This window comes from Hypomesus nipponensis, chromosome 4 (genome assembly GCF_054491055.1).
Source record: "Hypomesus nipponensis isolate SF chromosome 4, ASM5449105v1, whole genome shotgun sequence".
NCBI lineage: Eukaryota > Metazoa > Chordata > Actinopteri > Osmeriformes > Osmeridae > Hypomesus > Hypomesus nipponensis.
In genome coordinates this window covers 4,952,501-4,979,919 of record NC_140364.1, presented here as the reverse complement: position 1 = coordinate 4,979,919, position 27,419 = coordinate 4,952,501, and the positions used below count along the sequence as shown (strand labels likewise).

The 27,419-nt window shown below is 50.0% G+C and overlaps 1 long non-coding RNA gene across 1 annotated transcript in view; it reads left to right on the top strand.

Moving 5' to 3' along the window:
* LOC146295151 (uncharacterized) overlaps positions 1–27,419 on the top strand; it is a 60,097-nt gene that overhangs the window by 19,691 nt on the left and 12,987 nt on the right. The window contains exon 3 of the long non-coding RNA XR_014753253.1: positions 23,823–23,972. This is a non-coding gene — a long non-coding RNA (uncharacterized LOC146295151). The remainder of the gene's footprint in view (positions 1–23,822; positions 23,973–27,419) is intronic.

Genomic DNA, 27,419 nt, shown 5'->3' with positions numbered 1-27,419 from the left:
AATCTAGACCTGTGATCCATAACTATCTCAGTTCTACAAAGTTGGATCTTGATTCTCCTCCTAGTTTGCAGCTTGTTATCTGAAGACGTTTGACTTCAGTGCAAACATCAAATGAGAGACTTGTGGCTCTTTTTGGTTAGTTGTAACTGACTCAAAACTACTGTACTTGCTGTGTCATACATTTTTTGCTGCTTGCTTTGTTTGTTTTTCCACAGGTACACCCTTGCACTTTTTTGAGGTTCATGTTGTAAAATTGTTTAATTGTAACTTGTTCAACTACATGCTCTTATAAAGCTCTCTTTTGGAAGTTGCTTTGGATAAAAGCGTCTGCTAAATGCATACATGTAAATGAATACCAAATCCACAAGCAGACTTGCCAAACCAGCCTCACATCTCGACACCTAGCGCTCCACTGATGAGTTTTGCTGATATTTCACAGAAACAAGCCCCTCCAATCATACGGCAGCCTGAGATCTTACTCCCAGTGTGTGTCAGTGTGTGTGTGTGTGTGTTTGTGTGTACATTGGTGGGGATCCCTCTCTGTGTCCTCCACTGGCTTCCAGGTGTAGACTTGCTGCTGCACAGGGCAGGGAGATCACTCCTACCTGGGCGTCGTCAGCCCGCCCTTCGACCCCAGATGCCCCAGGAGAGGAAGAGGAGGATTGGGAAAGGAGGGGAAGGGAGGAAGGCAGAGGAGTGGGGTGGGGAGAGAAGGGAGATTAGGGGGAGACCGACGGGTTGTGGACAGGGTAGCAGATGGATAGGGTGGTTGAAATAAGAGAGAGGAGGAGGGAGGGAGATGGAGAGAGAGAGGAGTAGAGAGAAACCTGGCTCGCTACCAAACATTGTTCGGAGTCTCCCTTCTCCCCGCTCACAGGACCATAGAGAGGTACTTTAGCACAGGAGACGTTCCCCTCGTCGGTTTGCGCTCTCTCCCTCCCTCACTCTCTCTTTCTCCCTCACTCTCTTACTCTCTCCCTCTCTGGCTTTCTTCCACACTACTACTTATTGTGTTCTTTTCCTTAGCTGCACGCCAGCACACAAACACACACAAACACACACAAACACACACATACACACACATGCCGTACCAACTCTGAATACTAAACAATTGGTTAATTACCTGGTCCAACGTTGCTGAGTTCATCCTCTCAGCTCAGCCTTGTGGTGACTGATTACACAGGCATGTAGACGGATGAATGGGAGAGAGATGAAAGGAGAGACTCTCTCAGGAACAAAGACAGGCCTACAGGTCAACACTCTCTCTCTCTGGCCCTACTAGAGAACAGGTCACATGACCTCTACTGGGGAGAGGGAAGGAGGAGGGAGGGGTGGAGGAGAATATGGGTGGAGAAGTCTCAGACCAGTTCATCAAAGTATTAACGACTTCCACTTATAAACCCCTTTTCACAAATCACTGAGGCATTCACCCACCATTCCGCTTTACCCTCCCCTGTTGACATGGTTTTTATTAGTAAATGTCTGTCGGAAATTCCAACCTAAACTTGAAAAGGCCATGTGCAGTTAATACTGTCTGTAATTCCCAGTGCAGCCTAAGAGCTGGGTAAATGTTAACACATGGAAAGTTTTGTAGTGCAATTATCAACAGGATCTTCCTACTGTAACGACGAATGCCTCATGGGAACTAATCAGTGTGTGTCAGCTTGAACAGCATGTTCCTTGCTCAGTGCATCATGGACAAAACATGATCGTTCTGTTCTGTGTGTTTGTGGGAGGGGGGGGGGGGAGGTGCCGTGCTGTTGTGGTTGTGGTTACTTATAAAGGCAAAGCACCCACGCGGAGTGATGTGTCAAGCTGACGGATGACTGGACACTAGGCACAAGCCCTTGACCTACTGTGCTGTTAAAGTGTATGTGTGCGTTTGCGTATTGGCATGTGATGAGGCTATCCACATGTGCAGGGGTGCGAACCTGCATGTGTGTTTATTTGCACACTCCACGCCATGTTGTCAAGTCATCCATCACCTATCCATGCCGGCCAGATGGCATGTTTATAGGCTGTAATATTTCTATGTTATTTATTGACTTTTGGCCCAACTTGAGTTTCCATCTCTTTTCCACGCACCCTTTACCATTAATCAGGGTGGAATACAGGCTGACATCATCTGCTAGGTTTGCTATTTCTAATTTGCAGCAACAATCTGATGGTAGAATGCTGCCATTCCTGCAGGGAATCCTCTTCCTCCTTTCACATCCTCCGGTGCCACCAACACGGAACAGAACTAATCAAGCTTTTATTGCTCACTATACAGATGAGCAGCTGGTTCAGGAGCAGATTGTGTTCCTGCAGTGGACGTACGGGTGCTCCAAGTAAACAAATATCATGAGGTAAACCAATATTATGAGTAGATAACTCCATCTTCATTTGAGGAAACATAAGAACCTTAATGATCAGGAGTTGACTTCCTCCTGTAGGTAAGTTTGCCTAAAACTTCAAACATACAAGCCCCCCACTTTTTTATGACAGAAACATCAATCCTCTCTGTAATTAGACTCAAATGCACTGGTGGTGCTGTACAATTAGAAACATGAACATTGACCATGAACTTTCTCCACACACATTAGCAAGTGCCGTATTTTAGCATTGGAGAAAACTGTATTCATTCATCCAATGCTTTGATCCAATGGCACAAAACCCACAAGGCAATTTACGCGGCGACACAGGACTGGAACCTGCAGGGAAGTGGGGCCCCACAACACAACGTACCCAGGGTGCAACACTGCAGGGTGGAACTTGGTTACAACTTACCTGGTAGGGCTGAGCAGGCACTCTACGGAAATAACACCTTATCACAGAGAGCCACCCTGGAGCCCACTCACCACTGAACCCCTCTTATCTGGAGGCTCTTGGCTCCACTTTCGATCCTGTTGCATTGAAAGGTGCTAATAGCCCATTGGGTTAGCCAAGCTAAGACCTCACTGGGAGCTTTTAGACGCTAATGTAGCTAATGTGTCCTCAGCACGGCTCCCTCGCTCAGACTCGAGGAAACCGAAGAAGAAGGAGGCATCATTGGAACAATTTATGGTGGCGGTGTCGTCGTAATTGGCCGGTGGCGCCATGTTTTAAGCCCCTTGTTTAGTTTTAGCACTTAAATATAGGTTTTGTAGCTTTTCAATCTCTTTTGGGGAGGATTTGTGCTGCTTTAGTTGTTGTAACATGATATAAGAATTTGAATGACCGTGAAAATACACATTTGCCATCTTAAGGTCACCCAAATGATAAAGGACCTTGCCAATTGGGTGAAACCAATTACCCCTTGAACTTCAACTGAATATGCAAACGACACAAAACCCGTTGTGCTATATCTGTTTGAAACCGTTTCGACGTCAGAATGTCCCTCCAACAGTTGACTGGGAGTGTACCATGTGACTATGATTATTTTACTGTTCATTTCTGTTGGCTCTGAAACATGGGTGTGATCACGCAAAGTGGTTACATAAACGTGCGGAGGTGTGTGGTGTTGGTAGGGGAGGGAGGGAGGAGGTGTGTGGTGTTGGTAGGGGGAGGGAGGGAGGAGGTGTGTCGTGTAGGTAGGGGAGGGAGGGAGGGAGGGAGGGAGGGAGGGAGGGAGGAGGTGTGTGGTGTTGGTAGGGGGAGGGAGGGAGGAGGTGTGTGGTGTTGGTAGGGGAGGGAGGGAGGAGGTGTGTGGTGTTGGTAGGGGGAGGGAGGGAGGGAGGAGGTGTGTGGTGTTGGTAGGGGAGGGAGGGAGGAGGTTTGTGGTGTTGGTAGGGGGAGGGAGGGAGGAGGTGTGTGGTGTTGGTAGGGGGAGGGAGGAGGTGTGTGGTGTTGGTAGGGGGAGGGAGGAGGTGTGTGGTGTTGGTAGGGGGAGGGAGGGAGGGAGGAGGTGTGTGGTGTTGGTAGGGGGAGGGAGGAGGTGTGTGGTGTTGGTAGGGTGAGGGAGGAGGTGTGTGGTGTTGGTAGGGGGAAGGAGGGAGGAGGTGTGTGGTGTTGGTAGGGGGAGGGAGGGAGGAGGTGTGTGGTGTTGGTAGGGGAGGGAGGGAGGAGGTGTGTGGTGTTGGTAGGGGGAGGGAGGGAGGAGGTGTGTGGTGTTGGTAGGGTGAGGGAGGAGGTGTGTGGTGTTGCGTGGGTGGGACGTGTATTTGTGTGACAGCAGAAACAAATCAAACAGATGCCTCATGCTTCAGGTCATTGCGATTGACAGAAGCCTGGAGAGGAGAGGTATTGAGTTGACATGTAGACACACTTGCACATACACGCAGCCCTGGCTTTGACCCCCGTAACATCAAGTCAGACATGCCTTGGTACGTCTCTTATAGTATTTCTGTTATCACATGGCAGCTGTTTCTGCCTTAACTGTTTTAAGCGTTCTGAAAACTGCTCCCTCTACAGACTGCTCACGCAACTAACTGCTTTCTATGTAAGATGGAATGTACAGCAAGCCGGCATCCAATCATTTTTGTATCCAATGTGCTAACAACAAGTTTGCACCCTGAAAGGTTAAAGTTAGGGTTAGCCCCATAGATTTGCAGTACGCTAATAAAATATGGCGGAACACCGGTCATTATAGACAACTAAACCCTCACAGCATGATGGAAGACCCCAACGCACACACAAAGGGAGGAAAAACCCAACACAAACATTACACACATACATACACACACAGGGTTTCATGAACTATTTTCATGCTAGGAATGGGCAGTCAGATTCATGCTGTTTTACTGTTTCATGCTGGTTTACACATACACACAAACCCATCCATCCATCCATCCACCCATGGACACACACGTGCGCACACACACACACACACACACACACACACACTCACACACACGCGCGCGCGCGCACACACACCCACACACACACACACATACACAAGCCAGGGGAAGCTTTGGTGGATATTTTTAGATTGTGTTGGCATTGGGGTTGTGGTGTGTGTGTGTGTGTGTGTGTGTGTGTTTGAGTCCTACAGACAGAAAGGGAGGGACATCAGAGAGGGAAGATGTGCATCAGCAGACAGAAATGTGTGTGTGTGTGTGTGTCCATGTCTGTGGGTCCTGATGGTGAAACACACGCTGCCAACCAAACAGCCACCATCCCTCTGAATGGAGTGAAAAAAGACAGAGCAGTAACGGTCTCTGTCCTCTCTCTCTAAGTTACTCTCTCTCTCTTTTTCTTACTCACTCACTCACTCACTCACTCACTCATACTCACTCACGCTACCTGTCACCTCCCTGACAATATGGTTTACATTGGCTTCCTGTGACGTGTGTTTGTGTGCGTGAATCTCATTTACACTAACCACATTAAGGTGGAGATAATCCACTACTGAACAGTCATCCATGGGTCAGCCTCGGATGTGTGTGTGCGCGTGTGTGTGCATGTTTGTGTATCCGGGCATTAGTTTGTGTGTGATTGCTCTGCTTGTGTGTGCATTTGTGATCACACTGTGCTTCTGTGTGTGTGTGTGTCTGTGTGTGTGTGTGTGTGTGGGGGGGGGGGTGTATATAGGACATCCATTAATTCAGTATTGTCCTTGGGGACACATTTGGCCCCACACTACAACAGTTCTATTATGGCATAATCCCCACGAGCATTCAGCCACTCATTATTTACTGCTGTGTACAAGCCCCGCCCTGAAGTTTATCTACCCTCGTCTGAGGTGGCCAGCCAGCCAGACAGACAGACAGGCAGCCAGGCAGGCAGCCAGGCAGGCAGGCAGGCAGGCAGGCAGGCAGGCAGGCAGGCAGGCAGGCAGGCAGGCAGGCAGGCAGGCAGGCAGGCAGGCAGGCAGGCAGGCAGGCAGGCAGGCAGTCAGGCAGGCAGGCAGTGACATCTTGATTTAAAAAATGGTCCAGTGACACAGAGAACACAGGCCAGACGACTGTCAGCGATAAGCCCCCCTGACAAACGAGCGAGGCGAGGGGAGAATACGTTTTAGATGGGAAGTGCCCCCCCTGCCCCCCCCCGCTCCTCATGCTGCTTTCATCGCCGTCGATGGCCCGTGTGATGATAAGAGGGCGTGGTAACTGCCAGCCTAACCTTGGGTGCGCGTGTGCGCTTCAATTGACGCGGATGACAGGACACGGCCGTGTGTCTTGGCTCGGTGAGATAAACGTTGCCCAGGCATATGCAGCCACTGTGAAGGAGGAGAGCTTCCAGGCAGGACGCTTCCCTTCCTGACCTGCACGGTGATGTCATCGTTGAACAGAGGACGTCGACATCATCTCATCCCATGAACACTTTCCTGGAATAGACTCATTACCTTTTAGGAAATAAGCCCAAATGTCAAGGGGATGTTGGCTCCACATAAAAACTGACCTGTGGGTCAGAATAATACACAAAAAAACAATGGCCTCCATGTTGCTCTGGCCTAAAGTGTGTAACTAGTAATTCACTCATTTGAAAACGGTTCTAGAAAACAAATCATTGATTTCCATGTACTGTCGGTGAGCTTGTTGCCCTGAGATGAGATCTGTTCCGAGTTTTGAGGTGTGTCCATTTCTCTAAAAGTCTCTTCGTTTGGAGACTCCTTTGGCTTCACTACAGCGTCTCCTCCCTCCCTTCTCCTCCATCACTCCTAGTCTTGGTGTTTGATCTTCTTGTAGTATGTCTCCCTGTCTCCCTGTTTATCTATCTGAATAGTTATCCTCTGTTTATTTCTCTCTCTATTTCTCTCTTGCTATCTTGGTTCCTTCCACCTTCTGCCGAAAACAACCTTTTCAATTTCCTGTCGTTGGTTCCATTATTTGTCTTTCACGTTATACTCCTGTTTTATTATCGGTAACAGCTGCACATTGGAATATATACAGTACCAGTACCAAGTTGGACTGGCACCGTATATATTTCTTTCTTATAACTTTCAAACTTTTCACTGGTACTGTATGTGTTGTGATTAACTATGGTATTGTACATACTTAAAGTAGGGTACAAAAATATAGAGCGTTTGCTGGAGACTTACCAGTGTGTCACCTGCTGTAGGTCCTCCTACACAACACACACTCTGTGTGTTTGAAGACTACAGCTGGTAACACCTTAGATCCAGGTGCTTGTCGTACGTGTTCATTAATAGGGAATGTTGATTAAGGCCCTCATTAGCATTAAGACTGTACATGTTCATGATATGACCTTATTATTAGAAAAGGTTAGGGCTAAAGGTAGCGCTATCTGACATCGATGAGATAAGCCTTCGTTACTAGGTAAAAAAGGACCTTGTAAGATACATTTTTATGTGCTAATAAAACAAATGAACTTTCTAAGGAGTTGTTAGCTATTAACTAATGCTTATTGCAGGCACCTGGATCTAAAGAGTTAACCCAATGATTGACAGTGATTGTGTCTGAGTCTCTGTAAGAGAGGCGAGAGGAGGAGGGGGATAGGCTGTTGGAGGAAGCAAAATGCTCTTTTCCCAGAATTGTGGCCAAGGGCTCTTTCCCATAACCCCTCTAGACCTAGCAGACTGTGTGTTTGTGCGTACGTGTGTTTGTGTGTCGACGTCGTCAAATAAAAGAGAGCTTTGGAGCGCACACACAAATTCCCACAGCCATTCAGTCGCATGGACACCCATGCGCACACACACACACACGCACACACGCACGCGGGCGCACCCACACCCATTCAGACACAGTCATTTGGAAAGGCACGCATGCACGTATGCACACCTCATCACATGCAGCCTGGGAGCTCTGGACAAACCACTTCCTGTTTAGGGCTGGGGAGCAAGGAAATAGCTGACCACATGTGACAACAGACTGGTGTCCTGACTTCCTCTGTGCGAACCCTAACCCTGGGTGTCACCAGACAGCACGCATGTCACCAGTTTGTAACAGAAGACCCAAAAGCGAGTATGCAAGTCTTTGTGTACATATTTAGCAGATCAGAGGACTTGAGTATGATTGTACAATCAAGGGGGAAGTACAGTAGTACACTGGGTATTCTCCCGTTACTGGGTTCGAGACAGTGATGTGTTATTGAGACGATCTCTGGGGTATGTGCGAGTGTGGATGGGCATGTGTCTGCATTCCTGTGCATGTCTGCATCGCTGCATGCGGCTAGGAGTGTGTGGGGGGGGGCGTCTGAGTGGGTGCGTGCTCACTGTTAGAAAGTGAGAACTCTGCAGGTAGGCAGAGTGTTACCTCCAGTCTATATTTACCTGGTGGATTCACAGCTTGAGCTGTTGCCGTTACTGTAACACAGCGAGGGAGCTGAAAGCTCCAACTCTGCTTTCAGATCTGCTTCACTCCAACAGTTCCAAGAGGGTTTGCACCGGGGAGGGTTTAAGCCGTACCAGAACTGTGTTCTGTGCGACAACACAAGCCATAACCGTGGCGTGAATGCATGTAAAAAAAGGACCCCTTTGAGCACACAAGTAATGTTGTCGTGTTTTACAGCAGTGGACAGCTAATGATGTACAGTATGCAAAACACCATATCGTTGTGATTCCATTTAGATTCGAACGACGGCGAATAAGATGTCAACGTTTTGTATTGGCACATCGGTGACATGCTTGCATCGCTATCACCAACGGTGTGACGTCGGCGGTCACATACAGGTGTGACGTGTAGGCTGGGAGACTCCCTGCCCCCACCTCCTCCAGGACACGCTCAGGGCTGGAGTCTGCAGGGGAAGGGGATGGGCCTGCTCTTTCTCACACCTCCGGGTGTCACTTCCTGTTGCGGTGGTGGTCGCGTGTCGATAAGGACGGCCCCAGATGTGGTGGGATTGGTTGGTCTGGTTCTGGCTTCTTCTCGAGCTTCTTCTGATCATCTGTTGTCGCTTCTACTTCTTGCACTTGTTGCTCTGTCTCTCCAATTGACAGTGATTAGGGTGGAGTATAGATTTACTGTAATGCCTTCATTCGTGTTACATGTTTGCCTGGTCGTTGATTTAATTCATTCACAACGTTGATTTCACTTGACTTTGACCTTTTTTGCTCTTATCTCACCACACAATACACACACTGTGTCCCCGGCACTGTTCTCAAGATGTGTCTCAACCAATGAACCTGGAATCCCATCCGACTAAAACCACTCTGAACCCACATTCGTATTACACATACAAACATAACCAAAAGAAAAGTTCCAGACCAGCTCACAGCTTTACTCCACTCACCCCTGTTGGGTTTCAGCTGAACCCAAAGGATTCACGTAAGGCCACTGGTTCACCGCAGACGCGGTGAGACGCAGTGAGTCGAGAGTTTATCGAGGGCATTCGTCAAGCGGTGCCTCGGTTTATTTATATGTTTGTTTACGCGTTGTCGTGTCATTTTAAGTAGTCGGTGACTCATCTTGATGAGGTTAAGTGACCTTGCACTAACAAGACACAGCTGAGTTTGTCAGTGGGCGCTCTGGTGACAGGACGGCTCATCTGCATTATGACTTTGGCATTCGAAGCCTATTAGGTCCAGAACACGTTTGTTCCACAAGCCACGACTCAGAAATTGTCGTCTGTGGTTGAGAGCCAGAGGCATTTATAAAGGCACCGTTCACGTAGGTTGACTCTATATTGAAGGAATGGAGGTTGCATGCTTCATATTCATGTTCAGCCGCTCTGCCCATTCTTCAAGTTTGCGCAAAAATGTCACCGTTCACGTTGGGTCGTTCCAACTATTCAGGTGTTCTTGATTTCCCACCGCATCATCGCAGCTGGGAATAATTTGCACTTTCATATTAGCTAACATCCAAATCAAGGACGCCAATTGAAAGCTTGTTTTTGCTCATTCGCCACCTTTGGCCTAGAGTGCAGTATGTGTGTGTGTGTGTGTGTGTGTGTGTGTGTGTATGCACACACATCATTGAATTCATTCCTATAATCAGTGAGGCGTGAGGTTCCCACTCACAGTCAGAAATACTCCTACTCCTGCTCCTAGCCAGACTATCCTTGACGCAGGAAGCTAGCTAGTGACAGTAGATAGCTCAGTCTGTTTCTATGTGTGTGTGTGTGTCTGTGTGTGTCTGTGTGTGTCTCTGTGTGTGTGTGTGTGTGTGTGTGTGTGTGTGCGTGTGTAGTAGTAGTAGCACTAGTAGTAGTAGTAGGAGATGTGTTTACATACATACTGCTCTGTGTGTACACAAAACATGGGCCAGACTGCTGCTATGCAGATGGTGGGCTATAGCCCAAGCATTATATAATGTGTATTGTGTAATCTAGTGAGAGAAGCAACTATTTGACATGTGTTTCCTCTCCCTCACACACTGACATGCATGTGTGCTCGACAACACACACGTGCTTTACGGTGTACAGGATGCACTTAGACACACACAGACACACGGATAGGGATTACTAAAGCCTCCTGCTACCGCACACATTCTGTCCACACATGCAAGCACACATCACAACACACAACACTCATTCTAGTCTGTCTCTCTCCCTCCCTGAGCACTGTGTGCTCCAGGGTTTGCTGCTGTGGTGTCCCAGGAACAGCAGGGTGAAGAGGGAGGGAGGGAGGGAGGGAGGGAGGGAGGGAGGGAGAGGGAGAGGGAGAGGGAGAGGGAGAGGGAGAGGGAGAGGGAGAGGGAGAGGGAGAGGGAGAGGGAGAGGGAGAGGGAGCTAACAGACAGGGAAAGAGTTAACCCTCAACCACGGTCCCGCCCTTTCTACTAACAGTATTATGGAGGGACAGAGACAGAATCAAACCAGGAAAGCAGGAAATACAAGAATGGAATTGAAGAGAAGACCCTCTCATACAGTCTCGAAGCTCACAGAGACAAAGTGGACACTACCAAAAACCCACGCTGGTATGTATGGTTGACAGAGGGGTCCATGGTCCTTATCGTTCTGCTTGATAGCATCGGCATATAGAGCTTGTCCCGTCATGCTGTTTCTCTAGCATACAGCCAGAAGGGTTTAGTTACCAGCCAGCACCAGTAAGTATGGGAGTTTACACAAGCCTATATCTTTATGACTGAGGACTTATGGAAGATTAAGTCTGTTGGAGTTCTGCTGTTTTCTGTGTACTTTCCCTTGAGTTTTGTGTGTGTGTGTGAGAGAGAGAGTAAGTCCAGACTCTGACCTCTGTGCAGCAGTAGTACTGATGGCTTCAGAGCAGCCAACAGCCTCTGTCTATCACGGAAAGCACATTCCATATCTGTGGACACACACACACACACGCACACACGCACACAGTCTCTGCCGCACATTCCTTCTCTTTATGGATAAGATTAGGGCTGTTAATGATGTCACTGACATGAGACTGGCTGTAGTCCGTCACAGTGATGGACTACATGTACCAGGGCTTCCAGTGTCACTATAAAACACTGACCCCTGACTAGCAACCGAGATAAACGTTAACTGTTTTACTATGTCCATATGTTAGACAGACACTGTAACTTCTTGGAAAAGCAGTTACCCTCCCTCCCTCCCTCCCTCCCTCCCTCCCTCCCTCCCTCCCTCCCTCCCTCCCTCCCTCCCTCCCTCCCTCCCTCCCTCCCTCCCTCCCTCCCTCCCTCCCTCCCTCCCTCCCTCCCTCCCTCCCTCCCTCCCTCCCTCCCTCCCTCCCTCCCTCCCTCCCTCCCTCCCTCCCTCCCTCCCTCCCGTCTCTCATTATGTGTCAGCAGAGACAAAGTGAACCAGCCTGTATCATGTGACTCGAAGACACCGACAGACAGAAAAAACGACCGAGTTTGTGTGAACATTGACCGGGAGCTGGGCTTAACCAGCTGGAGTCATGAAACTAGGTGCAGCGCTGAGGAAACCCCCTCAAGTCACAATCCCCACCACAGTCCATCCCAGCAGACTTGCATTCCTCCTGTAGGCTGCCTCACATACCTGGCCCGCAGCCCACACTCACACACCCTTATAGCTCAGCTATAAAGTCATTCACCGTCACACACACACACACACACACTCAAACACACAGATGTATTGCCTAGACGTGTCACTACTCTCTATTCTTTATTCAAATCGTATTCTTTGCTTGTTTCCCTCTCGCTCTTTGGTCTCATACAAACTCACTCTCACGTACATACACACACACACACACAAAGGCTTTTTCCTCTCTCGCTTTTATGCTCTCGCTCTCCCACACAAACTCACTCGCACGTACCGCACACCCACCCCCACGCACAAACACCCGCACGCAGGCACGCACACACACTGGCGTACTGTATATCCCTGGCCGCCCTAGAGACCACACAGCTCAGTAGATCAGGCAGGTTTGAATTAGAGAGCGTGGGAGGCTGGCAGTTTTATTAGTACCTTGGATTTTCTGCTACAGCAAACATCCAGCACCCAGGAGACGGAGGGAGGGCGCGGAGCGAGAGGCTAGGTGGAAGAGGGGAAGGAGGAGTGATGGGGGAGGAGGAGAGAGCGGGCGCTGAGGCGGAACGGGGAGGAGGAGGAGAGAGGACGGGAAGGAGAGGGGGAGGTTAGATGGGTGTCTGTAGGAGGGGGAGGGAAAGGGAGAGAGAGGGGGATGAAGGGACAGTGGGGAGGGAGGGAGGGCCAAAGAGCAAAGAAGGACAGAGGGATGGAGGAAATAACGAGGTTTCTAACAATGTGCTAAGAATCTTGACTGGAGAGAGCGAACATTTCACCCTCCTGAGAACCAGTAATAGGGAGAGAGCGCGCGCGTGTTTGTGTGTGTGTGTGTGTCCCCGTCGGAATGGGAAAGGAGACGGAGAGAGAAGAAAAGAGACAGCAACTTACTCTCTCTCTCTGTCTCTGTCTCTTGCTGTCCAAAGAGAGCTGTGTGTATGTCTGATTAGTGTACAACTTGTTTGCAGTATGTCAACTCTGGACAGGCCTAATCTTAGTACCATTAATGAGAAAGGAAAGAACACACACACACACAAAGAACCAAGTGATTACGGCTGCCATATTACATCCTAATCCCTTAGTGTATTAGAAAGGCTCTCTACAGGATCATTATATATATCACCATTATATTTACAAATGGATGTTCCAGTATTTGTCTGCCTTCATGACAGAAAAGAAATAAATACATCTCGCCAAAACCAAATCAAGGATCAAGAATTGCCGTTCGAGCTTTCCTCTTTGCGTTCCCAAGATCTTACATGAACCAAAAGACTCCCAGTTTCCTCGGTGACTAGTTGATCAAACTGATTGGATTTCAAACCCAGACTCAATGTGACAAGTCATGTCATGTTGGAATGTGAAAACGTTGAACGGTACAATGACACTCAGTACCGTACTTTGACCGCTGCCTCATGAGCAACACAATGTCCTATCCGCAGCAACAACAAAAAAAAGGGAACTGCACCTTTAATCTCTGACAGGTAGAAACGTCCATCATGAAATATGCTTCAAGCTATAGTCTACGTGCCATATGCTAAATGCTAAATGCCAGATGCTATAACGCTGTATGCTACATGCTGTACTGACCAGGAAGTGTCCACAGAGAAGGCAGTGAGAAGCGCTTAGCATGAGAAACTGCTGTTAGCCAGAGCACTGACACACAAACAGTGGCTACGAGTGGAGTCAAGGTTGATTGGATAGCACACGGTATCGACCGAAAGGATTTACACTAGACACTCCGATACACACAGAGCCACAAACATCCCCGCACAAACACACACACACACACAAACACGTACACACCAACACGACATTGGCACAGTCTTCCTAATGAGAGATGCACCCTGTATCTCGAAGAGCACTAAGGCCAAAGTCATGATGATAACACAGAAGGGTTTTATACAGCTGCACGTTCCTGTAAATCTGAAGCGACGCACACATAACGTAAATCGTAAGCACAGCAGACCATCAAGAAGAGAAGTACACAGTTCTAACAGCTCACGGATTATTGTCAAGTTTGGTGTTTTCGAGCGCAGCGCAACGAGAGAGACCATGAATCCCTGTCTCCGATGTCCCCTGAAACAATCAGCCCAATCATGTCTGTACCTCCTAACACTGTTCTGAAAGCACAGTAGCCTTTAGTGGAGTAGTCTTGTTTCATAGTGTATGAAGAATTGCTCTCACTGAATTGGGCTGTGAGGCTTGAGAGCCTCTTTTGGGAAGCATTGTTCTGCCCTGCTTCATTGAAAGTGGATGACAAGTTTGGGCTGCCAGCTACAACAGAAAGAGTTGCCTGGATGTGACTAGGGCTGTAGGGGCAGCATACACACACCACACACGCACACACCACACACCACACACCACACACCACACACCACACACCACACACGCACACACCACACACGGGTGCAGTGAGTGCAATTAATCTCCTTGCTGTGTCAGGCAGTGACTCATCATCGCACAGCCCAGACGTACTTTGCTTGAGTACACACACACACACACACACACACACACACACACACACACGCTCTCACAAAGCAAATTGTTACGATTGAACACGCTGTGCTAGAGTAGACACACGGCACTACTAAACTGCTCCGTGACAGTCTAGTAGCTTATGACAATACCACAGGGGCACGCCCACGCACACACACAAATACACACACACGTATCAGGAAAGACCAACGTGCAACCATATGGTGTGTGTGTGTGTGTTCATGTCTGTTTGTTCAAGCAGCTCCCATGCAAATGTAGTAGAGACCTCAAAGACAAAGGTTATAAATAGCGCCTCAGTGTGTGACTGCCTGAATGAACTGAGCTCCACTCTTAAAGGCATAGGACCTCCATTCTGCCTGCCTGCCTGCCTGCCTGCCTGTCTGTCTGTCTGTCTGTCTGTCTGTCTGTCTGTCTGCCTGCCTGTCTGCCTGTCTGCCTGTCTGTCTGCTTGCCTGCCTGCCTGCCTGCCTGCCTGCCTGCCTGCCTGTCTGTCTGCCTGTCTGTCTGCTGCCTGCCTGCCTGCCTGCCTGCCTGCCTGCCTGCCTGCCTGCCTGCCTGCCTGCCTGCCTGCCTGCCTGCCTGCCTGCCTGCCTGCCTGCCTGCCTGCCTGCCTGCCTGCCTACCTGTCTGTCTGTCTGTCTGTCTGTCTGTCTGTCTGTCTGTCTGCCTGTCTGCCTGTCTGCCTGTCTGCCTGTCTGCCTGTCTGTCTGTCTGTCTGTCTGTCTGTCTGTCTGTCTGCCTGTCTGTCTGCTTGCCTGCCAGTCCACATGAATAGATGAGAAAGTTTGTTAGGGCCACAAAGCTATGGGGAACTGTAGCGGCCCAGTCTGAGGGTGAAGAATTCGCTGTGTTCCATCAGGGCTCCTTGGCCCCCTCAGCTGTAGTACACTGTACCTCTACCTGTATGGTAGAGTGCACCGACTGACATGGAGCCGAGTCACGTCACCACCTGAAGAGTGAAGGGAGAGAGAGGTAAGGAGGGAGGAAGAGAACGGGAGAGAGGGGAAGAGAGAGAAAGGGGCGTGGGGTGCGAGAGAGAGAGGTATTGGAGAAAGGAGCAGAGTGAGTGAGTGAGTGAGTGAGAGAGAGAGAGAGAGAGAGAGAGAGAGAGAGAGAGAGAGAGAGAGAGAGAGAGAGAGAGAGAGAGAGAGAGAGAGAGAGAGAGAGAGAGAGAGAGAGAGAGAGAGAGAGAGAGAGAGAGAGAGAGAGAGAGAGAGAGAGAGAGAGAGAGAGAGCAAAGCATGCCATGTCAGTTATAAGCCAAAGGAACACCACGACCAGAGCACATAACAGTTCAGACCCTGCCGGCGTCATGGTTTATTGGCAGTGCCCATATTTTCCCGTGCGAGTGCCCGGTGAAGTCATTTGTCCGACGTGCCAAGGAAAGAGTGCCATACACAATGTCTTTATCAATCTGGGCATTCTGAGTGGGAATATAAGCTTCTTTCCTCCGAATGGGCACTTCACCAACTGCTAATTTGACTGTTGTATTTGTTTTAGCAGTCTGAAAGGAACTGCTGTTGGGCATGTGCCATGCGAGTCTTGCATGTTTGTTTCATGTTTGTCTGGAGTAGTGACAATCTGTGTGACTCTGTTCCAGTATAATACTGAATTTGATGGACCCCTTAGCTGTGGTAACAGATCAGAAAAAACAGCGCCCTCTATCTGTCGCCCTCTGACATGACCACTCAGTCGGAAATTCCTGTTCCTTAAATGCCGCACAGAGCACACGGTACTAGCATAACCCTGTCTGGTGAGTGTGTGTCTCTGTGTATGTGCCGTATACGCATGCATCGTAGATTTGTCGGAAGGGTGGGCGTTTGCGTGGGCTTGTTTTTATGTCTGTCTGTCTGTTTGTCTGTTTGTCTGTCTGTCTGCCTGTCTGTGTCTGTAACTGTGTGTGTGTGAGTGTGTGCATGTGTGTGTGTGTGTCGAGGCTCTGATATCCCACCAGTGCTTCGAGGGGTCTCCCCAGAGTGCTGCGCATAGTCTTTGAAGATTTCGGGGATGTGATTCAGAGGAGTCCTGCATAAAACACAGCCAGAAGAGAACTTCCTCTCTCTCTCTCTCTCTCTCTCTCTCTCTCTCTCTCTCTCTCTCTCTCTCTCTCTCTCTCTCTCTCTCTCTCTCTCTCTCTCTCTCTCTCTCTCTCTCTCTCTCTCTCTCGTGCTCACCATAAAGAACGCCCTCGCTACCGCTTGCCTCCAGCACAGTGAGGTTAATACTTGATATCATTGATATGCATGTTTCGAGAAACACTGCAAAAGCGAGCTTTTTTCACCAGCTGCTGTCAGCAGGCACAACAATGTGGATACACCCTCATTAATGTGAGTCGAGCAGAGCTTATGCCAAGTAGGGAAGGGGGGGGAGGAGGGGTGACAGGGAGGAGGGGCAGAGGGAGGGGGGGGGGGGGAGTTGGAAAAAGTTGAGGGATGCACCTCAATTGTTAGGTCAGACTCTTCTGTAGTCCTTCTGTTCACCCCTCAATGAGTGTAAACGGATACGTGTGCGTGTGTGTACTCGCGTGTGTTTGCATGTGTGTGTGTCTGCGCACGTTTCCCGTGCGCGTCACTCTGCACCCGTGCGTGTCTGTGTAAACCGAGAGGCGGTCCCAGCCCTCACACTTGGTGGCATCGTCTTACAGGCTTTTGTCGCGGCTGACGTGCCAACACAAGGACAGGAAAGCTAACCCTGCCAACACAGCCCCCTCCCTCATCTCTCTCCCTCTCGCTCTGTTCCTCTGTTCCTCTTTCTCTCCTGCTATCTGTCCATCGGCGACGCCACAATGGTGCTGGGGCGAAAGAAAGGGAGAGGAGTGAATGGAGCTGCTAAAGACAGTGAAGAGTGAGACAGATTTCTCTGTGTGTGTGTGGATATGTCTGTGTGTGTGTGTGTGTGTGTGGATGTGTGTGTCTGATACAGTATACTAGATGCCAGTGAATAAGTCCCTTATTAGGTAGCTTGTTAAAATGTCCTTCATAGGACCAGCTGTTAGCCTGTGTAATACTGTGTGAGCTTTCAAGGAGAGATCCTCTTTTTTGTCTGTCAGGGCAGGATGCCAGCTGTACTGGTCTGGTCTTGTGTGCTCTGGTGCGTGTGTGTGCGCGTGTGCATGTGTGCATGCCACAAGCATTTGTGTGAATGTCAATGTTTTTGCCCCAGTGCCAGGCAAGTGCCCGTCGGACTGTAAGTGTGTGTGTGTGTGTTTGTGTGTGTGTGGCTGTGTGTGTGTGTGACTGAGATCACACACACAGCAGGAGGCTCCAGCCGTCTGGCCGTTGCCGAGGGTGAGCTCATAGCGGTCGACCGCGGCAACGTTTTGCCATCGATTCTGACAACGCACAGCCTCAGATAGTAATGATGTCACCGACATCGCTCCCACTCCCACTCGTGACCTTGGGTTTGGTGTAGCCGCTTGCCGCCGAGGAGTGTGCGTCTGTCTGTGTGTGTGTGTGTGTGTGTGTGTGTGTCTGTGTGTGTGAGGGCGGGCGAGCGGGCAAACCGTAGGAAGAGAGTGACAGTTATAAGTCAGAAATGAGTGACAGTTAAAACTGCCCACAGGCTTGCAGCAGGTGCTCAAACATGTTTCACACACACACACACACACACACACACACACGCGCACACACACACACACACACCCCTTCCCAATGAATTTGGAAAGGGTGCCATGCCCCTGTGTGTCTTCTAATCAATTTCCAGTGGGAAACTGATAGTAGAGTGGGGCGTTCAACTCCAAAACCGTTTCCTGGAACAACTGCTCTCTACGCGCACCCGCCCACACACACACACACCCACATACACACACACACACAAACAGTTTGTATGGCTATTTTTCTGGACTCACAATGTAGTCCGATGTAAAATCATGTTTAACCAACCCCTAACCTTTACCCTAAAATACAACTCTGGGCTGTTTACCAATCCGAAAAACGTTGTGAACACACTTGCATTCTTGAGAAGAACATTCTTGCCAGGCGTCTTGCGAGAACGCTCTTGCGAGACCGCGAGGACGGAGATTTGAGATGCGTGTGTTCTTGCAATGACTTCTGGGAAATCAGATGCGTTCTCGCTGACCAAGTCAACATCCAATGCTTCCTTGATGAAAGAGGTGGATCAAGAACTTCTGGGTATTTTGGGCGTTCTTGGTGACTTGTGTTCTTTGTATTGGAACCGTACTTGGGCAATGAAAGATATGACGTCAAACGAGTTCGCAAGAACACAAGAATGGAGAAAAATGTGGATTGATAAACAGCCTCTTTCTCCTCACATAACATCGCCCTTAACCCCAAAACTTAACCTGAACCTTAATCTTAAACCCAACCGTAGCTCCTAACCCTAAAACTATCATTTTAACCATAAACCCAATGAAAAAACTAGAAATTACACTTGAACTGAAGTTGACTTTAAGTTAACTTAAATCTTTCCTTAGTTTATTATTCTTTAGGGGACATCGGGTCCTTGCAGCATATATTATATACACACACACACACACTCATTCCAGACTATGCAGCTGGCAGGAGGGCATAGGGCCAAGACAAAGAAGCTAAGAAAGTCAGAAGAATGCTAACTGGCAAATCATTGGACAATTAAAACCCCTCAACGATGAGACAGTGTGAGACTGTTGACCTGCCAACAGAACTCTGGCTCTCAAACACCCTCCCTCTCTCTCTCTCTCTCTCTCTCTCTCTCTCTCTCTCTCTCTCTCTCTCTCTCTCTCTCTCTCTCTCTCTCTCTCTCCCCCTCTCTCTCTCTCTCTCTCTCTCTCTCTCTCTCTCTCTCTCTCTCTCTCTCTCTCTCTCTCCGTCTCTTTCTCTCTTTCCCCCCCTCTCTCTCTCTCTCTCTCTCTCTCTCTCTCTCTCTCTCTCTCTCTCTCTCTCTCTCTCTCTCTCTCTCTCTCTCTCTCTCTCTCTCCCCCCCCTCTCTCTCTCTCTCTCTCTCTCTCTCTCTCTCTCTCTCTCTCTCTCTCTCTCTCTCTCTCTTCTCTCTCTCTCTCTCTCTCCCCCCCCCTCTCTCTCTCTCTCTCTCCCTCTCTCTCTCTCTCTCTCTCGATCGATTCGATTGTGGATGTCTGTGTTGTGGGTGTATCTTGTGTGGGCCACACTCACACTGTGAAGTGCCCTTGATATGAATCAGTATTTCTGTACATACACACTATGAGCAAGTGTTTACTGGGCCGTCAAATGGCTCTTTGTCTCATTGTTTGGCATGTGTGAGTGTGTGTATCTTGAGTGTGTGGTTCTCGGAACGTTCCTTATCTCTTGGCATTAAACTCATAGCTAGGCGTGTTATCAAATGGCCGGGCGATTACCTAACTGTCTGTGATTGCAGCTCGGAATAACTCGCAAATGAGAAAAACAGCGAATAAGTGAGTGAGTTGTAAAGACCCAGCCCCGGTTGGCAACCTCCGGATTGTTCAGGACAAGTTGTCAAGCACCTAAGACACACACTGTTTCCTCTGTGGATGAGTCTGCAGATTGGTGGATTCCTACATCAATCAAATCCTCAGAAAGTCGGGGAATGCACTGTTAATCAAGGCTGCCCCAAATCACATACTTTCACTCCAGTTATTTGTGGTGTTCTACTGTATCAGTCAGACTGCCCTATTGGGATATACACAAATATTTGTTTCCGCATACTAGAGAATGTGTTGTGAAAGTATAGGTGTTGAGACGCAGCTCAACAGTTCAAAGTGATGCTGAATGCAGAGCATGTGGAGTCGGAGAACACAGATGGAGGAACGTCGCTGATAACATTCCTGTCTGCAACGAGCACCTTGAACCTCAGTTCTGACGCTTCATTTCGGGAATGGCAGATATGTGGGATGTGAAAGGGAACAAATCTGGTTGTGGTTTGAGGACGGCTTTTTTTCTTCCTTTCGCATGACCCAACGCCACAAACGACTGTGGTTCTGTCTGGGGTACAAAGTGCCAAGGAGCGCTCGGTCCTTCTGCAACCCACCAGCCGTCAGACATGATCTCAGAGCTGAGGCACTCTGGGTCCGAGCCAGCACAAATCAGTCGGTCATTAACTGGGTATTTGTGTGTGTGTGGTTTGTGTATGTGTGTGTGTGTGTGTGTGCGAGCGTGTGCATGTGTGCGTGTCACTACAGGAATGAGTGACCACTTGTGTGCGACCGGAGTCGCGATCACTCTCAGACAACAGACAGAAGGCCAGAGGAGTGTGGAGGTGATTGGTTCAGCCAGTCCCGTGTGAGGAAACACCGCAATCCTCTTAAGATCTTTCTGTTCTTATTTTTTGTCTCTCTCTTTCAATCCCCCCAAACCTTTTATGAGCCGAGCCGACTTAAGTTCATCGGAAGTCGGCCCTTGCGTTTGTCATGGACGACTGGGGCCAAGAGGCGGGGCTTAAGCCTGTGGGAATGTTTATTCGAAAACGAAAAGAAAAAAAAAGACTTAAGGCCTAAAGAACCATGCTGGCCAGCCAAGAGTGACATTGAGACTCCGCTCCTGTGGTTGTGCAGTCTAGAGCAGCTTTCCAGACCGTGGTCCAATAGCAGGGAGGGAACATCCTTCTGAGAAGTGGAGCGTTCCCTTTCCCCTCGTGCCAGAGGGGCGGCGTGTCGACGTATTGAGAGCGGTCCACCTCCTCCACTGGTGCCAGGCTGCCTGTCACTGGGCCCACAAGTGGCTCTTACCATTCTATAGCCTTTCACTTGTCATGGAGTGTTGTAAGTCTAGACAAGTGTTTGTCGCGGACAGCACTCCATGTATAGGCATTCCATCAACTAGAAGAGCTCTTTCAGGAGGTATTTCTTCAACTCCCTCTCTATTACATACTCTGTATGTGTGTGTGTGTGTGTGTGTCTCCATGTCCACACACTGTGTCATCTGCTGTCGTCAGATGTGTCCAACTAGTGGTAGTGCAATGTCTGTGCAACTACATCAGTGGTACGAGTGGGATTGAACTGCAAAGCAGAGTAGTTCAGGCAGCCAGCAGCGCGGTGTGTGTGGGTGTGTGGGTGTGTGTGGGTGTGTGTGGGTGTGTGTGGGTGTGTGTGTGTACACATCGTGCCCAGGTGAAGTAGAACACGCTTGAGAGCCTCGAAACACAAGCTGTCAGTCTGCATCGAGTCTGTGTGTGCGTGTGTGCGCGTGTGTGACGTGCATGGGAATATGTGCGCGTGTGCTTAAGCAGAGTGATGCAACTCCAAGAGGCGTGTCCATCAAGCTGGCCCAGACACACTGTGACTGACAGCGTGAGTCAGTGAGGCCCCACCTGCCCTGCCAGTCTGGGGGGGGGCATCAGGGATTAACACAGTCAGGTGCCGAAGGGGGGGGCCAGGGCGTGTGGGCGAAAGGCAGGAGTCAGAACGGATGACAGGTCAACGTGGTTTGCACACGACCGAGTCATGTGGTTTCCCATCTCATGAAACAAAAAGGTTTGATGATGTGAAAAATGGTTTCCAGTGGACAGTGTCGAAAGAGGTTGTGAAGTCTGGCTTTGACGGTGTGTGTTGTGTGTGTGTGTGTGTAGAAGAGTGAGTTGTGTTTGTTTGTAGGGGAGTCTAGTATGAAATGTGGTCCAAAGGGTGGGGCCGCAGAGCAGGCCCCGTGCCATGATGGAACGTGGCCTGTAGCTGTCGCTACAGTGTGCGCGGTCTCCCGACTGAAGGGCGTCCAGCCTCTCTTTCGGCGGCGCTGACGTTTGCGCTCCTCCCAGAGTCCCCTGCTGGGTTTGGAGGGGGAGACCGACTGCACCGTCTTCACCAGACGCTCTCCGTTTGTTCTGTCACCATCTGTCTCTCCATCTCTCTCTCTCCATCTCTCCATCTCTCTCTCTCTCTCTCTCTCTCTCTCTCTCTCTCTCTCTCTCTCTCTCTCTCTCTCTCTCTCTCTCTCTCTCTCTCTCTCTCTCTCTCTCTCTCTCTGTCTCTCTCTCTCTCTCTCTCTCTCTCCCTCTCTCTCTGTCTCTCTCTCTCTCTCTCTTCTTCTCTCTCTCTTTCTTCTCCTTGCACACACCTCTGTGCCCTTCTCTTCCGTCTCATCCCTCCCTCTAAACATCTTCCTCCTTATGTGTCTCTCTCCGACTCATTTCATGCCGAGTGACTGTTTTTTTCTCCAGCCTTTCGGTGTTTGGTAATCCCCGGCCAAAGTGTGAGCGATCTATTTCCACAGTGCTCTCTCTCTCTCTCTTTCTCTCCGTCTATCGATATCTCTCTCCACAGTACTCTCTCTCTCTCTCTCTCTTCATCCCTCTATCGCTCCCTCTCCCTCCAGTAAGCCCTCGGCCCTCACCCTCGGTGCCTCCGGTGAGCCCTGTGTGCGCTCGTGCGTGAATGTGTGCCACCGCGAGTGTGTGTGTTCCTGTCTGCCAGCATGTGCCGGACCACTGGGTTAGTGTGTATAGATCTGTCTGTGTAGTGTAAGATAAGCCCAGTATTTTAGTCCACCATGGAAACATATCGATTTGCCTTGTGGCTGCACCACACTGTGTCTTTGTCTCTCTCTCTCTCTCTTTTTCTCTCTTATAATTTCAGCAGCACAATTACCCCCCAAAATCATTGTTTGATGATGGAGGATGTATTGAAGAGACATTGACAGCTGGCTAGCTTCCTCTGAGCTGTTTGAAGCTCATCCAAGTCTCCCAGTCTCTCTCCAAAGCTCTTTCTCTGTCAATCCGATCAGTCACGCGCTCGCGCTCTCTCTCCCTTTTTTTTCTTCTGTGTCTGCCTTTCTTTCCCTCTACGTCTGTCTCTCCGTCGCGTTCGTCCAGGTTCATGACGAGGTCAGAGGGCTGCGTCATTGGCTCCCCTCGCCCCGGCCCCTCCCCCCTCACAGACGAAACTGTCCCCACTAGCTCCGTTACATCCCCTCGTTTCTCCCACGACATGTCCTAATTAGCCCCGCCGAGGGTTCGTGAGCAAATGAGCTGCCACGGTCTTTGGTACTAGGAAGCGTGTGTTTGTGTGTGTGTGGGTGTCAATGTTGTGGGTGTGCACTTTGTGCTTCTTCAATGCTTTTGTGTGCATGCGTGTTTGTGTGTGCACGTCGCTGACAGCTTTGCCTCTGAAAAAGTGTTGGTGTATTTCTGAAGCTGTGTCTGAGGATAAGGGCACTGTTTTCAGCTGAGCAGGTCACACATCCTCCTAGCAGCGTTGCCAATATATATATATATATATATATATATATATATATATATTTCTTTACTGCGTATTCAGAGCAAAAAGTCAACAGAAAGTCAAACATCAAGTCAATGCATGGTGGAACTGTTCCTGCTGTACGGACAGTGTAGTCACAAGCAACGTGCCACGTTTCTTACTGCTGTCTCTCTTTCTCCCTATCCCTTTCCCCCACTCTCTCTCTCTCTCTCTCTCTCTCTCTCTCTCTCTCTCTCTCTCTCTCTCTCTCTCTCTCTCTCTCTCTCTCTCTCTCTCTCTCTCTTCTCTCTATCTCTGTCTCTCTCTGTCTCTCTCTCTCTCTCTCTTTCTCCCTCTCCCTATCCCTCTCTCTGTCTCTCTCTATCTCTCTCTTCTCTCTCTCTCTGTCTCTGTCTCTCTGTCTCTCCCTCTCTGTCTATTGTTCTCTCTCACTTTCTCTTTCTTTCCACTGGATCTCTGTCTGACTCTCTAGGTAGCGCTGGGGCCCTGAGACGAAGCACTGTACTCTGGAATTGTCTGGAAGCCCCGCCTCCTCCCTCCCTCCCCTCATCCCCTTCCCCTTCTCCCCCCCCCTCATGGGCTGGAGCCCCTGCAGAGGGGTCCGGAGGAACTGTTGAAGGAGGTAGGAACCCCCCCCCCCCAATCCGTACACCCCTTCCCCCCACACACACACACACAGACACCTGCACACACATCGAGGCCTGCCATCCACACACCCTGCACACGCAACCCACACCTAACCCCCTCATTTCACAGACACACACACGCACGCGCTCGCGTCTCAGACACGACTGAGTCGGACAGGACGGACGCGGGGCCGTGTCCACGCTCGTGCTGTCGTCACGTCACGGTGTGTTGCAGTCGTACTGAAACATTTCAGTTTATTATTTTATTATCTATTATTATTTTATTATTTATTATTATTTAGCTGTGGCAGTTAATGTCCAAAGCAACTGAAGTTTTTAGCTGTCTGTTGCTGCCTCGACTGTCTCGTGGTTTTTCTGACAATGACACATATCGTACTTTGAAACTCGACGCCATATGACGGTGGGGCCAACTCAGAATGTGCTTGTAGCCGTTAACATCTCTCTAATCCATTCCTCCATGTAGATCTTGGCAGTAAGGAGTGTGCTAGGGGAGAAGGTGGGCAGCGCTTAAAAGAGACAGAAGTATGGTGATGACCATACATGAATTCCTTATATGGCATTGGAGGGAGCAAGTGCCACTGTGCAAAAGGGCCATAGGGCATTTATTTACTTATAGATGTGTGTGTGTGTGTGGAGGAGGGGGGGGGCGTAACAGTGAATGAGGCAGCTTTTAACACTCACCTCCTCCAGCAATGAGGGCATTCGGGGCATTCCAGAGAAAAACCCTCCCCTAGGCTTGCCTGTGTGAGGGAAAAAGTGTGTCAGCATGTGTCGTGTGCATGCACGCGTGTGCGTGGGTGTCTGGGTGCGTGTGTGTGCGCACCGCTTTTTCAGGCTCTGGCCGCGAGAGTGTTCTTCACTCCACGTGTTCTTCGACGAGTGTGTTCTCGTGTGTGTGTGTGAGAGAGAGAAGCTGCGTGTGTGTCTTTGCGTTTTCGGCCCGCAGCAGCTCTACGAATCACAGAGGCACAGAGTCGTATGAGAAACCGGAGCGACGTCTTGTGAAATGTTGCGTTTGTCTTTTTTCCCCCGAACGCGTTTGTTTCGCATCATCGTCGTAAGATACAGTCAGTACTTGAGGATCTTCTGTTGATCTTCTGTGTTTCTGCAATGTGGCACTGAGTTGGGAATGATGTCGCCCCCTACTGGCTTAAATTGGGTACATCCACTCGTTGTCTAACACCGGTGCACACACACAACACACACACACACACACACACAAGCCCCCTGGCAGACCCCCTGCTGGCTCAGGAGCAGAGCGAATCATTTGCAGTCTCTTTCTGTCTCCATCTCTCTCTCCTCGTCACCCCGTCTTTCTCTCACAGCGTGACGTTGGCTTGTGTTGCCACATCAGAAGCGGGGCTGAGTCGGGCCGCTCGGTTTAGTGGAGTTCAGTCGCTCTGGGGGGACACTTTGGAGGATCCCCATTGGCCCCTTCTCTCCCGCTCTCTTTCCCCTCCGTCCAGAGCTCTCTTCGGTTTCTCTTTTCCCCCCCCTCATTCTCTCTCCACCCATCCACCCTTTTCCCCCTCCCTCCCTCCCTCCCTCCCTCCCTCCCTCCCTCCCTCCCTCCCTCCCTCCCTCCCTCCCTCCCTCCCTCCCTCCCTCCCTCCCTCCCTCCCTCCCTCCCTCCCTCCCTCCCTCCCTCCCTCCCTCCCTCCCTCCCTCCCTCCCTCCCTCCCTCCCTCCCTCCCTCCTTTGTCTGTGTGTCCAGAGCAGAGGGTGAGGACACCAGTGCTATTCTTGGCTGGTCGGGGAAGTCTTGGCTCCACGGCGCATGGGAAAAGTGCTCTTGGCAAGCCCGGGCCAGGCATTCCATTACTGTGTTAGAATACACACACACGTACACACACACACACACACACGTACACACACGCCTGCAGACACCGACACTTTCCCCAGACACACCCTGTACACACACATACTCACGGATACAGGAACACACACACACACACACACAGATGCAAATGTTCCCTTACATACATTCAAACACAGTCAGATAAAGAATGTTGAAAGTGCCTTCACCAAAGACTAGGCTTCCAGCACACCAACACGGAACTCAAGAAGACCCTTAGCAACAGTGGCACACACACACACACAAACACAGACACACCGACCAAATCAATTCCCCAATCAATAGCAGGGGAGCAGAGTGGTTGTCTGCAATGCTTTTATCAGGTAATAGATCTCACAGCACTGGAGTCTGATGTGGGCCACTCTTATATCTCTCTCTCTCTCTCTCTCTCTCTCTCTCTCTCTCTCTCTCTCTCTCTCTCTCTCTCTCTCTCTCTCTCTCTCTCTCTCTCTCTCTCTCTCTCTCTCTCTCTCTCTCTCTCTCTCCTCCTCTCTCTCTGTCTCTTTCTCTCTCTCTCTTGCCCCCCCTCTCTCTCTCTCCCTCTCTCTCTCTCTCTCCCTCTCTCTCTCCCTCTCTCCCTCTCTCCATCATTTACTATCTCCCTTCCCCCCCTTCTCCATGCGTCCTTGGTTCCCTCCATCTCTCTCTCTCTCTCTCTCTCTGTCTCTCTCTCTCTCTCTCTCTCTCTCTCTCTCTCTCTCACTACCGGCTCCCCCCCCCCTCCCCCTCCCCCTCTTTTACTACCCAATGATATAACTGGCGTCTGCGCGAGCAGGTTCATAAACAGAGAACAAACAGGCATAAGCCTGGAGCGCACTCGGCCCTCAGAAATGGACAACGGTCTCCGGGGCCCTCAGGCCTGGAGAAGGAGAGCAGGTCAAGTTGGGGGCCGATGTTCTGAAGAGGGTCAAGAAGAGGCTTGAGACTCTGGCCCGAGTGGACAGGAAGCTCATCGAGACGCAGGTTTTGTCGTGCGTTTGATGTCGAACCCGACTTTGGTGTTGCATGTTGTAAGTGCTGACACGGTGTGTTTTCTAAAGGGTGGAATGGGTTATTTCCTTTCGCTAAAATGGACGCAGATCCTCCTCGGAAAGTGTGCGTGGCGGGAAGGGGTGCGGAAAAAGGATATTCCTTATAAATAAGTTGGGAAAGATGTGGTCATGATCTAAAGTCGATAGGTCTGATGTGGGCGGGTGGTTGAGTCATGTGTGTGTGTGTCTGAGCGTGTGTAATGACGCTTGTTTGTACGTCATGCCTCATCCGTGAGACAGCTGCCGGCAGAAGGCTGTGTGACACACACGGAGCTCAGAGTCCTAAAACACACACCTCTCTGCAGTGTCGGGGGGGGGGGGGGGGTTCTGCACAGCGCTCTCAAGACCACAGGTCGTCCAGATGCTTTCTTTCATTTGGGGCGGGCTGCTCGCAGGATCTCACACAGTCTGGGGCCTCCTCTTTTATGTCGGAGTTAGATCTTTCATAGCAGCTTGCCTTTGTTCTTTTAGGGAGAGGGGAGAGAAAGGGGAGAACGTGTTGGAGAGAGAGAGAGAGAGAGAGAGAGAGAGAGAGA